Source organism: Lytechinus pictus, chromosome 10 (assembly GCF_037042905.1).
Source record: "Lytechinus pictus isolate F3 Inbred chromosome 10, Lp3.0, whole genome shotgun sequence".
Lineage (NCBI taxonomy): Eukaryota > Metazoa > Echinodermata > Echinoidea > Temnopleuroida > Toxopneustidae > Lytechinus > Lytechinus pictus.
In genome coordinates this window covers 26816099-26833776 of record NC_087254.1, presented here as the reverse complement: position 1 = coordinate 26833776, position 17678 = coordinate 26816099, and the positions used below count along the sequence as shown (strand labels likewise).

The 17678-nt window shown below is 37.9% G+C and overlaps 1 pseudogene; it reads left to right on the top strand.

Annotated features, from left to right (window-relative positions):
* Positions 1-10591: 10591 nt before the first annotated feature.
* Positions 10592-13876, top strand: LOC135155699 (actin, muscle-like; annotated as a pseudogene).
* Positions 13877-17678: the final 3802 nt, after the last annotated feature.

Below are 17678 nucleotides of genomic sequence, written 5' to 3'. Positions count from 1 at the left end.
AGAAATTGAAAAAAAAAATTGTTGAAAGCATGAAATTAGTTTCTGACAAAATGGGAGAAACGTTATCTCTGCCTTGCTTGCAGTGCGTGACTTTTTGAACGAAATGTTTAAGTTAGTCACACATGTGGATAATTATCTGTGATTACTCATGGTATGCGGCACAATGAGACCATACCTGCCTGATGAAAAAGTATGGTAGGACCTCATCATAAAATCGTACATTTCTCGATTAACATCTCAAGATTTCTTGGCTTATAAAGTTCTTTCCATTCTTGCCTAAATGATAGTAAGACATTTATTTTATTGCTTTGTAGGGATGTTCCGGGCTGAAAATATTTGTATTTAAATAAATAGAGTAAAATTCACAAAGCAAAATGCTGAAAATTTCATCAAAATCGGATAACAAATAATTTTTAAAGATTTGCATTATTCCGGTGAAACAGTTCTAGGCATGTCTTCATGAATATTCATTAGGTCGGCTGATGATGTCATATCCTCACTTGTTCTTTTATATTTTATCATATGAAATCAGGTTTATTAAATTTTTTTTTCTACCAAAAACTAAAACAATTGGATTGACAACTGATTAAGTGCATTAGTTATTTATTGTCACAACATATTTCATCATAATGGAGACACATCATTTACACATGTAGATGAAAAAAAATAAAGAATATTATGATTTCATGTGTTAACATAAGAAAAAGGAAAGTGGGGATTTGAAATCATCAGCCCACCTTATAAATATTCATGAGGATGTGCATATGACTGTTTTAAAAAAATAGTGATAAACTTTGAAATTCAATAACTATGTCATGTATGTTATTTGTTATCCGATTTTGATAAATCTTCAGCATTGTGCTCTGTGAATTTTACTCTTATTATTTAGATATAAATATTTTCAGCCCGGACCATCCCATTAAGGACTGAAAGCAGAGTGGCAAAATTAAGGTTTTGAAATTAGTTCGTGCTTTTGTCATAAAAAATGCAGTAAGACCTTATTTATAAGATTTTACAAGTCTGTATAAAGATAAATGAACACAAATCTTTTCCGAAAGAGTATTTCACGCGTGTTGCGTTCGTAAGGATTTTCCGCCAAAAAGGTTTATTAGAAAATCTAGATGTTGATGAATATATATTTTTCTGGCCTGCGGTTATTGGTAAAGAAAATATACAATCACGTTACGTTGGAGGGTTCCTGAATGTACTAAAAAAAGTTGACAAAAATATCTGAAACATTGAATGTGTACGACACTTGCCGACAACTTTCAAGAGAATCGCGGACCAGAGAGGATTCTTTCAAAAATGGCGTGACCTAATACATTTACTGGATACCTGCTCTAGAATATCAAATTATTATGAGAACATGGGAGAATAGTACTTTAATAACTTAGTGGGTATTGGATCTAGATTTGGAAGATGATTGGTGTAGGAGTGGTAGTTTTTTCTCTCTGGAGCAGTATGTGCGTGTTGGCTGTTTATAGCTTTTCATTGCATTGATAATGTTGTTGGCGATACAGGTGTCACTTCTCAAGATCTCAATTTCTTTCCCACTCCATTTCCAAACCACATCTATTTGCATGAAATGCAGAGTACATTATCATTATTAATAAGTCCATCATGTCTTAAGCAACTTCGTTATTAAGGGTATGGTTTCATAATTTATTGACCACACAGCCCATACCCTTTACAAATCCGAGTATCCCACTGGAACCCCCCCCCCCTGAATTAATTAGTCTTGTTACATCTAGCTGCACAGCGCTTTGGGGGAACTGTTGTCATCCTCTTGATTTTTCTTCATCTCATTCTGGTTTAAATCATTTTTCCGATCACAGTTTTTTTTCCACCGCCGCGCAAATACCTTGAATTTTACCCTACAAAGTTCGTTATTGACGCTCAGATTTGTATACACTTATTCGTATTTACACTTACTTTTCGATTGACATCCATTTCCGATTTCCATTCTATCGCTGGACAGGCTAACTAATAATTGCAATTTTGACTCTTGTATTTCTCTATTTCTCCCTCGAGATTGGTTTTCATGAAAACTGACAGTTGCATATATTGTTGGCCACTGGCGTAAATCCGTGTTGATGGGTGGGGGGGGATGACTGAAATATTTTGGCATTTTTTTGCAATCATGTTTTAGATATGCAAGGAATTGTCATTGATATGTCCACAGTGGCGTACCGCGGGTCACGGCATTGGGGGGGGGGGGGGGGGCACCAGCAAAATATTTAAATCACTGAGTGAGTGCGCTAGTGAGCGCGCGAAGAGCGCTCAGTTGCCAGTTATACTGACCTAATAGAGACATTTTAAGGACAATGTCATTAAACGGATATGTATCTCACTGATCAAACAATGCGAGTGCGAAGCGCGAGCTGAATTTTTTTTATATTCACACCTAAAAAGGGACATTATAATCAAATTTGTGTAATCATGATAGGTACCTGTCTCGCTAAACAATGCGAGCGCGAAGCGCGAGCTGAAAATTTAGATAATTCAGACCTGAAGTGGGGCATTCTAAGGTTTCTTACATGGTTGTAGTAGGAATTAACTAGGACCATACGTATTTCATTAACCAAATTATGCGAGCGCGAAGCGCGAGCTGAAAATTTTTGATATTCAGATCAGAAGAAGGGACATTTTAAGGACTGATTTTAGGAATTCATGAAGAGCAGACATATCTCACCAATCCACTAATGCGAACGTAATCACGGACAGGAAATTTTTCATATGTACGAAGACCTTAACAAGGGGCAATCACTATTTGAGTCATGAAAAAGAAGCATATGTCACTACATAAAACAATGATAACTCAAGTGCTAGGAAATATATTTGGTTTATATTGAATTGAAAACGGGATGTTTTAGTACAACATGATTATATATCTCGTTAAGCAGACAATGCGAGCACCAGGAAAAATGAAGACGTAGGCCCTGGGCAAATTATGTTTCATAAAGTTATGATAAAAATGTTTCTTATGTAATGTAACATAACATAATTATAATATAATATAACATTATAATGAATAATATTTTCTTTTTTCCCACTACGTTTCTCTTCCTTTCTCCCTCTTATCTCCTTTTCCCCCTTTCCCCCTTTTTTTTGGTCAGCCGATGGGGGGGGGGGATGTGCCCCCCATGCCCCCCGTAATTACGCCACTGAATGTCCATATGGCAAATACCCCTCCAATATTATTATCTTTTTTACCCCACGATGGTTTAATGGTTTTATTAGAGATTACATTCAAATTTTTTTGGTATTCCATCTTATTCCCTTCCCAAAGACCCCAACATTGATGAATTGGAAGAAACGGGGGTTCATCTTTAATGTTATAATAAGTACATAAGTATTTCGTTTGGAAATGGTGAACTTGCTCTTTATTTGCATTTTATGATTCAATAATATTGTTTCATTTGTTAAACGGTATTTTAGGAAGAATTTTCACCAATAAAACAATTATCTCTTGTGATTTTTTTTTCATTTCTTTCGTAAAAAGTGGGGGGATGTTTTTACAGGCCATCGGTCGATGATCTCGCAGCGAATTCAAGTTCGGACGGGCGATTACCTAAAAATATGCCGGTGGCCGGTGGGGTACCGCCCGGGATTCGGTGGATCGTCAGCAGATCACTGCTCGGACGCCAGACTAATAAGTTCCCAGATTTGACCCAGATTTGGCCTTGAGTAATGGGCAATCGACCGGGCACTGCTCGGCCACCACTAAGCATTATTACAGCCCACTCGACTTCTAAAAATATCGTTCGGTGATGCCTAAACTCCAGCGGCGCCCGAGCAGGCTACTAATCGGTCGGTCGCCGCTTTGAGTTGTGACTTGTGAGATGGGCCTAACACTTAGTCGAATTAAACAAAATGGTATATGGACTAAATGGCTATATTGGATCAACTGGTTATAAAACGAAATGGCACTTTGATCATGTGGACAGTGGACGAACTGATGGTAAACCAAATGATAGTAGAAGAATTGGCGTTGGGCGATAAAATTTTTTTCCTATCCCCCTTACTGTTTATATCGTCATTACTTCGCATTTGAGCCTCTGCATCCTTTTCCCGCGGTCGATAAAATTCAGCATCAGTCATTCTTCAACCGCGAAAGGATCGACCACAACGGTACGAGATAATATCTTAACCGGCTACGATTTCAAGCCAGAATAGAAAAAAAAATCGGCTAGCGCTTCGCACGCGCATTATTTTCCTGTGCCTTGTTTGTGTGTGCGGGTGTGCGCGTGTGTTTCTTTAAATAAAAAATGCCACTTTTGTCTCCCTAAGACCAATGATAATGCATCGTCTGATTAGATAATTCAGGACATCCCCTTCCCCGATTTTCCGACGTGATGAATAATCATGTTTAAACGATTTTTTTTATAGGCGCCGTTAATACTTAGAAACATGGGCGCCGCTCGACCCGCATGCCCCCCCCCCCCCCTGAACAAGACCTGGGGAGTGTTTCATCAACATCTTTGTCCGACAAGTTGTCAGATCTGACAACTTTCCTTGATGTTAATTGGCTAAGAAGCAGTGTTACTATGGTAACTGTCGGATAAATAGGACTTGTCGGATAAAACGTCCGACAACTCCTTTCATGAAACGCTCCCCGGAATCCACCTATGATATAGTACATTGTATTGTATTGTATTTATTTAATCACGGTAAAACTTACATTCAGTCATAACAGACTGCTTTTCAGCAAGTCCGTGAACATTAAAAACATGTAAAAGTGAGACAATACGAAAATATTCAAAAATATTACAGTAACAAGTAAAATAAAACATACTTCATAATTAAATGAAAAACAATGATAATTAAAACTACATAAAACCGCATGTGCGAAAAGAAATTATAGAAATTCTCTAGCCCCCCCCCCCCGGCAGATGAGTTAGAAGTCGATGGAATTAACTGATTTCATAAATAAAGAGAACTGATCCAATTGACGGGTATTACTTGGTAAGGAATTAAATAATTGAATACCTATATAGAGACCGCCGTCCCTTATGAAATTTGTTTTTGGTTTTTCGAGATTAATCATACACTGGTAATTTCGAAGAGAATAATTACTTTTCTTGATACTTATTTTGGAGCACAAGAAAGATGGAAGTTGTCCATGAAGTAATTTAAATATAAAGGAAACTGCCTGTTTTTTCCATCGCAATTCTAACTTGTCAATGTTCAGAGTAGAATACAACAGGTTGGTACTATATCTATAATCAACTCTTAAGATCATACGCAGTGCTCGATTTTGAAGAACACTCAATTCTTTAAGTAAAACTTTCCCTGCATTGAACCATACTATAGAGCAGTAATCAAAGTGTGGTTGAAAGAGTGATTTGTAAAGCATTATAGCAGTATTCAGACTGATGTACGGCCTGAGCCGTTTCAAACAATACAGGGTTTTTGTCGCTTTCGTCTTAACAAATTTAACATGTGCATTCCAGTTGAGCGGTGCACTGAGCATAACGCCAAGGTACTTGCACTCTTCCACTCTTTTGATTTTTTCACCGTCAATTTGAACTTGTGCATTTGCAAATGGTAATAATTTACGCCTTGATCCAAATATGATAAATTCACATTTCTTAGGGTTCAGTAATAATTCATTACATTTCAACCAGTCTGAAATCCGTGCCAAATCTTCATTTAGACAGGAACATAAATCAGAAACATTATCTGAGGAATAATATATACATGTATCATCAGCGTACATTGAAATACTGCTAAACTTTACAACAGTAGAAATATCATTTATGAAAATGATAAACATCAAGGGACCAATTATACTCCCTTGTGGAATTCCACAGGTAACTGTATTATAAGAAGAAAATGTATTATTGATAACTGTTACATGTTTTCTTAAAGTTAAATAGTTTTGGAACCATCGTAAGCTTGATTCATCGAACCCCAGAAGATCAAGTTTTCTTAACAGAATATCGTGGGAAACCATATCAAATGCTTTCCGAAGGTCAAGCGATACTAATCCAACAGCTTGCCCAATATCTAATTCTTTACGAATATTTTCTGTAATTGTAAAGAGGGCTGTATTTGTTGAATAATTGGGGCGAAATCCAAACTGATTATTTGAAAGTATATCATTATCAGAAACATATTTATATACTTGTTTAAAAACAACCTTTTCCATTATTTTCGATAGTACAGGCAATACGGAAATCGGCCTATAATTAGTAGGATCCTTTAAGTTACCACCTTTAAATAATGGCGTGAGCTTAGCCATTTTCCAGTCTAATGGAACTATTCCCTGCTCAAGAGAAAGATTTATTATGTGTAACAATGGTACAATAATATGTGAAACTGAATCTTTTAATATACAGGTAGGTATACCATCTAATCCTGAAGACTTGTTTTTTGGAATCTCATTAAAACACTTTACTATATCGTTCTGTGTAACTTCATTAAAAGAAAACACAGTTGAGTGTTTGATTGTTGGTTCAAACGTTTTCTTAGCAAACTGAGCACCATCTTTAAGTTCTTTAGTTATATTTGCAAAATAATCATTCATATAATTTGCGATGTCTTCAGAATCAGACAATATACCTCCTCCAATATCAAGTGATTTCAAAGTTTGACTTTTGCGTTTGTTTGGAAGGATTTTACCCAGCAGTTTCCATATTCCAGCACTATTGCCAGAGTTCTCAAGAATGTTCTTTGTTATATATTCCCTTTTGGATTTACGTCGTTTTGCCGTGACTTGATTGCGTAACAGTCTGTATTCACGCCAGACATCTGGGTCACCAGATAAGCGAGCCCTTTCTTTACACTGATCACGAACCTTCATCATCGTTAAAATCTGTTCATTGATCCATGGAACACTTTTCTTACGAATTCGTTTACGTTTCACAGGTGCAAACCTATTTAGGACATCATTATACATATTTCGAAAATTATCATAGGCTGTGTTTACATCAACTTCAGAAAGGATCTGAGACCATGAACATTTATCCAGTTCCTTACAGAATGAGGAAAAATTCATTTTTTTTCAAATCACGATAGGTGACGTATTTGTGCTTAGAAAATGTCATTTTAGTTTTTCCCAAACGTGCAACAATCATGTAATGATCACTTAAAGAAACTGTTACAACATCACAGAATTGAACTATGTCATCATTAGAAGAAAATAGTAAATCTATAGTTGAGGAAGACGTGTCAGTTACCCTGGTAGCTTTCGAAATATATTGTTTCATATTGTAATCATTGGCAAGCGATAATAATTTTTTAGTATGAAAGTTATGAGGTTTCTTTGATACATCACAATTCATATCACCAAGTATGATAAAATCAAGACACTGAGAATCCAGATATTGTAGTAACAAATTAAAATCATCTAAAACATCTTTCTTTGAATCTGGCGGTCTATACCATGTCACAAAAGGTTTTTGTTTCTCAATAACGATCTTAATACATATTAACTCCAAGTGACCAAAATCATGTTCTTGCATTTCAAATACAATGTTTTCTCTTAAATATATAACGACACCACCACCATGTCTATTTCGGTCCAGTCTGATAATATTATAGCCACATATGGAAACTTCAGAGTCAAATATATTGCTATCCAATTTTGTTTCACTGAGAGTTAAGATATCCAAATTGCTTTGTTCTAAAATATGATTAATTTCATCTACATTTTTAAACAAAGTACATACATTTAGATGTCCAATTTTCAATCCCTTGCTACAATTCAGTTTTTCAAAGACAAGTGGGATAGAGTCATAATGATTGTCATTTGAAGTTTTTTCAATTACACTCGGTCCTTCCGTCTCTCCATACTGATCAATAAGATGAAAAGGCAATTCTCTATACAGGCATACATCGCAAATCCAGTCAGTATCCGAATGAAAAAACTCAGAACTCAGGGATGAGCATTTAAGATGAATCCATCGAAAGCATTTTACACATAACACAGCATTTTGATTATTAGTAACTGATTTTGTACATCTAATACATGGAAATAGTTTGACCATAAGACAATTCAAGCTTTTTTAGTTATCGAGATAAAGGATAAACTAACTGTCAAGATTTTCAAGATCGCGTTCACAAGCAATACGTACTTTCCTTCCATCGTTGGTGAAAGCAGTTATCTTGCCGTCTGATGTCCAAGTCTTCTTCACGTTGACATTGGTTCTTGCCTTGAAAAGTAGAGATGATCTGTAGCTTGTAAGGTCCTCATGAATGTAGACCTTGGAGCCCCGAAGTTTCATGCGATTGCGGTAGATTATGTCCCTTACATTATATCTGCTGAATTTAGCGATGATAATCACTGGCTTACTGCTGGACTCTATCAATTCCGATCCTTCGTCAACACTTGACGCTGCTTGCCTAGAAGATAGTCTATGCGAGCGGTCGATGTCGGTCGGTGCTAGAGTGATACCCATCTTTTCCTTCGCTAGATTGATGATTGCCTGATCCGTTGTTTCATTGGGTTTTTCTTTCACTCCATGAAACCTCAAACAGCTCCTTCTACTATACTGTTCTTGCTCTTCAACACTTGACTCTATCTTTGACAGACTTTTCGACACTTTATTCAGTTTTACTTCAAGTGACTGTAGTTCTCGCATTTTGTTTTGAAGTTCTAATTGGAGACCATCATGCAAATCACTAGCAATTTTCTCATATATCTCGGAGTAAATTGCGTCAACAATGGCCCGAATCACCGGCGGCGATTGCAGCGCGAGCATTATCTGTCCCTTAATCGTGGCGGGAGAATTTGAATTCGGATCCGCTTTGGTATGTGTATTTCGATCCTCATCACATTCAGTGTTCTGGCTCGATACACTCCAATGACCAGCATGATCACTGATCTCTTCGTCGTCAGCAGAGTGCGGGGAGCTCCCGGGGATGTCCTTCTCGAGAACTTCGATTGGCATCTCCTTCTTTCGCTTCTGCTTTGGGCGAGTTTCTTTACTTGCTTTTTCTTTAAGTTTGGGCATGGTTGTATCCAAAGAAAATACCAATAACGAACGAAGTAGTAAGTAGAGAACAATCCACAACAAATGGTTCCTAAAAAGCGGTGCAAATAATCAGTAATAACTTCCAATTTCTACAGCACAAAAATTGCAGTCGGTCCAGTTCAGTTCGTATATTGTCCCATGTATAGCAGCATATCACGTGACCTTCTATACATGTATATGTTTCCTCCACTGATTGATTTATTTTTCTGACTTAATAAACCGATGCCAATGGGATTTGCACACCGGCACACCCGATAATCTGACGAAATATAACATAATTTTGGTATGCCTCTGCCTTACCTCACGTCTGTCATTTTACGTTTACTTTCCATTTGTACCTGCATGGCACCCGATTTTGCGGGCTAGCTTTCGACCCGCATGCCCCCCCCCCCCCACCTGAACAAGACCTGAATCCACCTATGATAGTACCTGAATAGCATATCACGTGACCTTCTATACATGTATATGTTTCCTCCACTGATTGATTTATTTTTCTGACTTAATAAACCGATGCCAATGGGATTTGCACACCGGCACACCCGATAATTTGACGAAATATAAAATAATTTTGGTATGCCTCTGCCTTACCTCACGTCTGTCATTTTAGTTTTACTTTCCATTTGTACCTGCATGGCACCCGATTTTGCGAGCTAGCTTTCGACCGCTCCTTTGACGTGACCAGTCAAGTGAGAAAGTCCGATATTTCTGCTGCTCGAACGTTTTGGGGTCACTGGACTGGAACAAGCATCGGTGACAACAAGATAAGTTTTTCTTATCAAGCGTTCCTGCAAGGTCCATCCATCCCTCCAGTTAGTCAATTGGATGTTTTTTACTCGGTGCGATTGACTTCAAAGCAATCTACAGAATATTTTATTGTATAAAGAGACCAAAGAGCATATGACGTAACTATGGCAACGTAATCCTCGTTTAATTCCGGATCGCTGTGACGTCATGAAGTGACCGATCCCTTTGCTTGAGAAAGTCAGAACAGCCTTATCTTAACATGTATTTTTGCATTATAAAATTCGTTCAGCCACAAGAGCTCATTCAGCGCCACTCCCCCTTATGATCTCGGTCGTCACCTGCTCGATTGCGACGAAAATCGACGTTGAATAATCTGCTAAACTGTAAGATCAAATTCTTCGAAAAAACGTCATCACTAATTAATTATGATAATTTAAACGTAAAATCAAAATTATGCTGTAGTTAACCAAATAACCGAACTGCTGTTTATTTTTTTAAATTAAAGAAATCAACATCATTTTTTTTTCTTATTCAGCCTATTGTCTTTTTTTTTATTCTTTTGTATTCTGTTGCTATACAACCTTTAAAAAAAAAATCAATTGAAATCGTCGGCGACTTTATTCTTACCATAAGCGAGGTAAAATCATACAAATAAAAATACAAAATTCATGTTTCTGAACGATTTGGGTCTAACATACACTTAAGATAATCATGTTGGGTCATATTGGAACCGCGTCCCCTGGGGTCGCAAATTTGGTCCAAACAATTTGCGCACTGCTTGAAAGAAAAAAAATAATGCCACGGCACGGCGCTGCGCATAGAGACAATTATAAATGTTTTATCACATTTTTTTCTTATCTTTCAGAAATCCAATCAAATCGACCACAATGTCGGGTAAAGCCATTGTTATCGATAACGGATCTGGGACAACAAAGGTCGGATATGCCGGCGACGATAAGCCAAGGTTCGTGTTTCCAACCATCGTTGGTAGACCTCGTCACCAGGGTGTTATGGTTGGGATGGGGCAGAAGTCATGTTATGTTGGAGACGAGGCTCAGAGCAAGAGAGGTATCCTTACCATACAATTACCCCTCGAGCATGGTATCGTTACCCATTGGGAAAACATGGAGGAAATTTGGCGTCACATCTTTTCTAATCAGCTTCAGGTGCAACCAGACAACCACCCAGTTCTGTTGACAGATTACCCTCTTAACCCCAAGGCAAACAGGGAACAGATGGCTCAGGTAAATTGAAGGTTACTTATACACAGCTTTAGACGCATATAGCCACGATGACCTCAACTCTAACACATGAAATATGATGGGGATAAATTCTCCCTTTGTTTCTTCTATTCTGCGATAAAAATTGAATTCCAAAATAAAAAAAAAGTGTTTTAAATACTCAAATATTCTTCACCGATTTTTTCTATGACATATTCATTTGCAATCCGCGCAGAATGTTTTGAGATCTCTTTTTCCTCCAGTTCACTTAACATAATATTGATTAATTCATGAATTGTGATGTAGGCTATGTTGTTTGCTATGTGAGTTTCATCCCTCTCTCCAAGTTCACTTAAATTGTTTCCCCAGGTGTTCTAAAAGTATGACTGAGTTTCAACTTCTTTATGATTTATGTCTTTATTTTCTTAGTTTAATCAGGGCAATTCGAATTAACTGCATAGTTAGAATAGGACAAAATTCGAATCTCGTGAGTTACAATGACTATGATATTCTCAGTGATTCTTGAACCTTATCATGCTTATTATCATTCGTCAGGTAATGTTTGAGATTTTCAAAGTGCCCTCCCTCTACCTCGCCAGCCAGCCAGAGCTTTCGCTCCGCAGCGTTGGGCTTGACACCGGTATGGTTTTTTAAACTAGTGAGGGTGTTTGTAACGCCGTACCTGTAATCAAGGGTAAGGCAAACTTGGAGGCCATCATCCGTGTGCAACTTTGCGGACGTGATCTTAACGATTACATGTTGAAGATCCTCACCGAATCTGGCAATTCTTTCACTACTACAGGTATGCAGGTATACCGGGTTAGGCCCACTTATCTATTTAATTAAAAATCAAACTAATGTTGGGTAAGAGGGGAACGTAAATGTTTGTTGGGTAACTAACCGTTAGTACAATTTTACTCATCAGTGTAAAGGAGAGTGGCCGTCACAACATAGGGATTTTCGGAATTCCCGTTGGGAAAATTCATTATAATGGTAGCGAATCACGGTGTCGTCCATAGTTCAGCATTGCTCCTGGTGGTATTATCATTATTGCAAGGGACTTTTTTTCTAATTTCTAATTTGCTCTAAAAACGTATTTCCATCCATATTTATCTTTGTTATATAGCTGAACGTGAAATCGTAGCAAAAGTCAGAGAAAAACTCTGCTACATCGCACAAGATTTTAACGACGAAATGCAGAATACAGCTCCCTCTGTCCTCGAGGAGACATACGAACTTCCCGATGGCCAAATCCTCACTATTGGTACGGAACGCATCCGTTGCCCAGAGACCCTCTTCCAGCCGGCCTTTATTGGAATGGACAGCCCCGGAATCCATGAGTTCGTCAACAACAGTATCATGAAGTGCGATGCTGGCGTCCGTGAGTCCTTGTACGCCAACATCGTTATTTCTGGAAGCTGCGCTGAATTCAAAGGAATGGCTGGCCGCATGAAGAAGGAGATCGGCGCCCTCGCCTCAGACATGACCGTCAACGTCGTCGTTCCAGCACAGGCGAAATACGCCTCCTGGATTGGAGGAGCCAAACTGTCATCGCTCTCAAACTTCAAGGATATATGCATTAGCAGGGAGGAATATCAAGAGTCTGGTGCATCCATTGTACATACTAAATGCTAAGAAAATGTTTTATTCACCTCAATGCACTGGCCTCGATCTTTTCAAAATATCTGAAAGGCTTTGCACTATATACATTTAATATATTATTTTAAAATGTATTATTTCCAACAATAGGTATCTGTAAGCGTTTTAATTGTGTTTATGAGACGATAGACAAAAATGGGGAGGTCTCTTTAAATAGTTTATTTCTAATAATGGACATCTTAATTATTTTAGCTTCTTTAATGGTACTACATGGTATTATATTAAATGGTAGGTTTTTTTTTTTTTTGGGGGGGGTGGTTATATTACATTACATTTACATTTTTTTACGTTAAATTACGTCACATTACGTTACATCTTTTTTTTTAATAATAACATCTCGCGTATGCCGCGTCTTCATTGCATAACACCTTTTTATAACGACTATAATACCCCAGTCACATTTGTTCTACGGTAGCCGTACGGCGAGTCGAAAACAAATTTTTTTGTACCAGCTATATATAGGCGGTTTTAATAAAAATGAATAAAACAGCTGTTTTTGACTCGCCGTACGGCCGCCGTAGGATAAAAGTGTCTGCACTGAGCTTTAAGTGAACGGTCGATGAATGGTGCCTCGCGCAGATCACGGTGTGAGGTGACCATCAGTAGCGTATTGACACAAAAATGTGGATTTAATTTGAAATGTTTGTCTGATTTTGTGATAGGTTTCGATGTTATATTCAGAGAACATATTTCACAAATTTTCCCTTTTCTTTTTTTCTTTCTTTATTACTTTCTTTCCTTTTTTTCCCTTCTGTCTAGGTCGCGGAAATTCCGGGGGGGGGGGGGTCAATGGCCACAAGCTCTCCCAATATGTAAGCCTGTGGTGACCACGGTGATACAGGTGTTATGATAGACTAGCAGCAATTACCCGTGGCAGCACAGGGGCTACATTTTTCTTTATCAAGGTGTGTGTGTATGGGGGGGGGGGGGGGTGACATTCTTGTATGTACAGCTAGACTGCCTGTACACTGAAAGCCAAGAAATCTATTGATGAAATATATTCAACAACTGATTCATAGCAGACGTCTCTTTCAATACAGATAGGCTAGGTTCAATTAAGTTAAGCATCTTGGGTTGAACTGGAGGAAGCGCTTCAATAATCATTACAGAGTCAGAGTGAAATCCAAATCTAACTATAAAATGGAAAAATGTATTAGAATACGGTGAAGCAGTCAAAAGGCAGTTAGTGCGATATAGAAATGTTATCATTACATGTATTGGGTCAGAAATAAATATGTAAGTACATTGCACATGTACCTTACAATGTTCATCAGACTGCGCTTGTTTGTACTTTTTAAAATTAAAGGTTGCTCAATCATATTTAAGTACAAAAGGATGTGATAAAATGAATGAGACAGAAACTGGTGGAAAAAATGAGTCAGCCAGACAGTGAGGAAAATGAAAGACAGACAATGGGAAAAATGAGAGAGGGAGGGGAAAATGAAATAGACCCACACGGGGAAAATGAATGAGAGACAGACAGACAGTGGGGAAAAATGAATGAGACAGACAGAAAGTAGGAAAATGAGAGAGGCAGTGGGAAAATCAGAGAGAAATGAAGAGAGAGAATATAGAGAAATTATAAAGTATACAAAAGAGCAAGAAAGAGATGGGTTTTAGATGTTAATTATGATAAAAAGATAAGATTCGTATTGCTTCCATTGGCTTTTATTTTTTTTAGTAGTCTAGAACTAGGTTATAGACTTCTAGATCTAGAGTCTTTTAATAAGTCATCTCGGCCTAGAGTCTACTCTAGGCTAGATCTAAGTTAGATCTAACTGTTAGAACTATTCTAAATTTTATGTACGGTACTCTGTACACTCTAAAAAACGAAGTGCTAATTTAGCTCTTAAAGAGCGTGTATAGTGACTGCACTTCGGAGTGCTGATTTTTCTAGTTCAAATTTGAACGACAAAATCAGCACTCCGATGAGTATTACAGACCCCCATTCACTCACGTGTTATATCATAGCTCATCAAAAAATCATTAAAAATCAATCCCTCGATAGATTTTGCTTTAATTCTCTGACATTAGTCACAATTAACAGTACATTAAGACTTGATATGTTAATCAGGTACTTGCCCAGCTCAATCAAAAGTTAAATGGCCTGAAATAAGACTAACCATAATTTCGGCCAGGCGTTGTGGCGTGCGCCTGTAATCCAAGCTGTGGGGAAGTTACAAATTGATGCAGAGGTTCGAGGTTCGAGCCCTGGTCACGTCTTTCGGATGGTGACGTTAAAGGTCGGTCCCAGACGTAAATAATCATATCTGATTGATACACGTCTGACAAAACTCAAATACACACACACACACACACAGTTCATTGCCAGAAAAACCAGAACTGCATTGTGGGTAATAATGATTAAAATGAAATACACAAATGCAGTTTAGCCTCCCCAAACGCCTTAATTATGAAAGTGTATGAACATAGCATTATCTCTATCGTTTTTCTTTTGATATGCAAACATTTGATCTATTTTTAATGAATTATTTTAATCAATAAAGTCATGTGATCTTTACTTACGCCTGTCCGGCATGCTTTGCGCGCAGATGAATTACTCTCATGTGCCCTATACTGAGGGTCAAACAAAGAAAAGTTGAATATTTTGGCCTCAAAAGAAAGAGTGGGCTCTCCTGAAGAGATTGATACCTCGCATTCAATACCTAATCTGACTAAATGTATTAAAAGAAAAGAAAACGTCTCATTGGACACCCCTCATTTTAATGTAAAAATGCAGTGTTCCATTCATATATTTTGTGCGCTTCCTATGGTATTGCAGCTACAAGTTCTACTTGCTTGATGTCCATCAATGGGCTAAATATGTATTGTGTGGATTTACAACTTCTTGTTTACATGTTTAATTTTGTTCGAGGTAATTTATTACCTTTGTATTCGCATAAAAATAAACAAAGTAAATAAAAGAAAATTGATAACAAACAAAGAATGTAAGCATTTGTTTTGCTCATTTCGCCTCTCTTCCTCATCATAACCGTTAATTTGGAGGAAGAATGGGGGGGGGGGGGGTACTATAGGGATCAACCTCGCCCTGCTTACAAGCCAGGAGGATGGGGTATGTACCCCGACTCAGTTCCACCCCCACCCCCCCCCCCCGCCTGTAGCTTTCAACGAAGTGAATAGTATTCAATAGCGCAATCTATGATGTATAACATCTGACTGAGACAAGTTTATGTATTTTAATGTTTTGTTCATCTTTCTCTCTCTGCGTGCTCTAAATATTGAAAATAGGAATCCTGATGATAATTAGAAGTTATTTATCATTTTGAAATCCCTACTTATTTCATTTCACACTCTCAAACCAACCAGATCTCCTATTGGCAGTAGAAACTCGCATTTCTGCATAATAAATGATAAAAAACATTGAATATACATTTGAAAGAGTCATTTCAGCATCGTAAGCGATGAATGCACTAAATGCCGAGTTACATACTTATCAACTATTGTTAAACATAACATATCACTTTGCATAAAACTGTTTGAAGCTTTCTCACCACCGATTTCTAGCAGACGACGCCCAGCCATAGCAACGACAGTGTAGAAGTGTAGTCGCGATATAGGGCACACATGAGTATTACAGACCCCCATTCACTCACGTGTTATATCATAGCTCATCAAAAAATCATTAAAAATCAATCCCTCGATAGATTTTGCTTTGCTTGAATATTCATGATGCGATTTCCTTTTTCGTGATTTTTCTTCACAAATTTTTGTCCGTTTCCTCTTCATAATGGCATTTCTTGAAGCAATTTTCTAGGGATATGGTCTGATTGTAATATTCTTCATTTTCTATATAACTTCGTCTTCGTAGAAATATCAAAAAGTGTAATTTTATACGATTTTTCCTACAGTTCACAATCCCCGTAGGCGCGCGTGTATTTCACCTTTTCTCTCTGATCGTAGGAACAACCCAAGGGTTCATTACATGTTGTCGCGCACAGAAAAATTAAGCCATAAAAGTTGCGTGTTGTGGACACCAGAAGTGAGATCCCAGCACGCGAGACCCACTTGTTAGAAATCCACTGAAAAATGCGGTTCATGTTGCGACCTTAGTATACGGTACCTCGCAATACGTGTGAGTGGGAACAACCGGTGAATCGACGAAATGCTCTTCATCGAAATATTACGTTGGTTGGTCCCCGGAACTGTCGGGCGGAATTTAGCCCGAAATCCGGATCCTTAATGGTAGTGGATCAAGTGCATATGAGCTGAGAGAGTGAGTGTAAGTGCATCAGGCCCTTCTACTTTCTATAATTTTTTGTTTTTTTGTTTTTTTTTAGTTAATTTTTCCCAAAAATGCTCGCAACGACAATACGGGGGCATGATGACCCCTAAATTTTTGAAAACTTATTTTTCTATTGAAAATTATCACAAAATTCACCATAAGTGTGCACGAAAGCCTTCATATTTCACTTTTAAAACTCCAAAAAGTGCCCAAATGACAAGCTTGGTCGCTTCGCTGTGTCGCTTTCAACTTGAAAGCGAGTTTACACGCATGCTCCCCCCCCCCCCGAAAGAAATTCTGTGTACAGCCATGCTCAAAAGAGCCTGGCACATTGATTTATATATACTTTTCATTTTCATTATTTTTATATTTTTTTTCTCATTATCACCATGGCCTCACGCAGAATTTTTTCAGGGGGGGGGGGAGCATGACGCGCGTAAACTTTCTAAAAAAAAAACCTTGAAAGCGAGACAACCACGCGACCAAGCCAAAATGACAAGCTTGGTCGCTTCGCTGTCTCGCTTTCAACTTGAGAGCGTTTACGCGCGTCTGCCCCCATCTTCCGAAAGAAATTATTTTCAATTTCATTATTTTTATCTCATTATCACTATGGCCTTACGCAGAAATTTCCGGGGGGGGGGGAGCATGACGCGCGTAAACTTTCTAAAAAAAAATCTTGAAAAAGCGAAGCGACCAAGCTTGTCATTTGAGCTTGGTCGCGTCGCTGTCTCGCTTTCAAGATTTTTTTAGAAAGTTTACGCGCGTCCTAGCTGCTCCCCCCGGAAAAAAATTATGCATAAGGCCATGATGATAATGTGATAAAAATAATGAAAA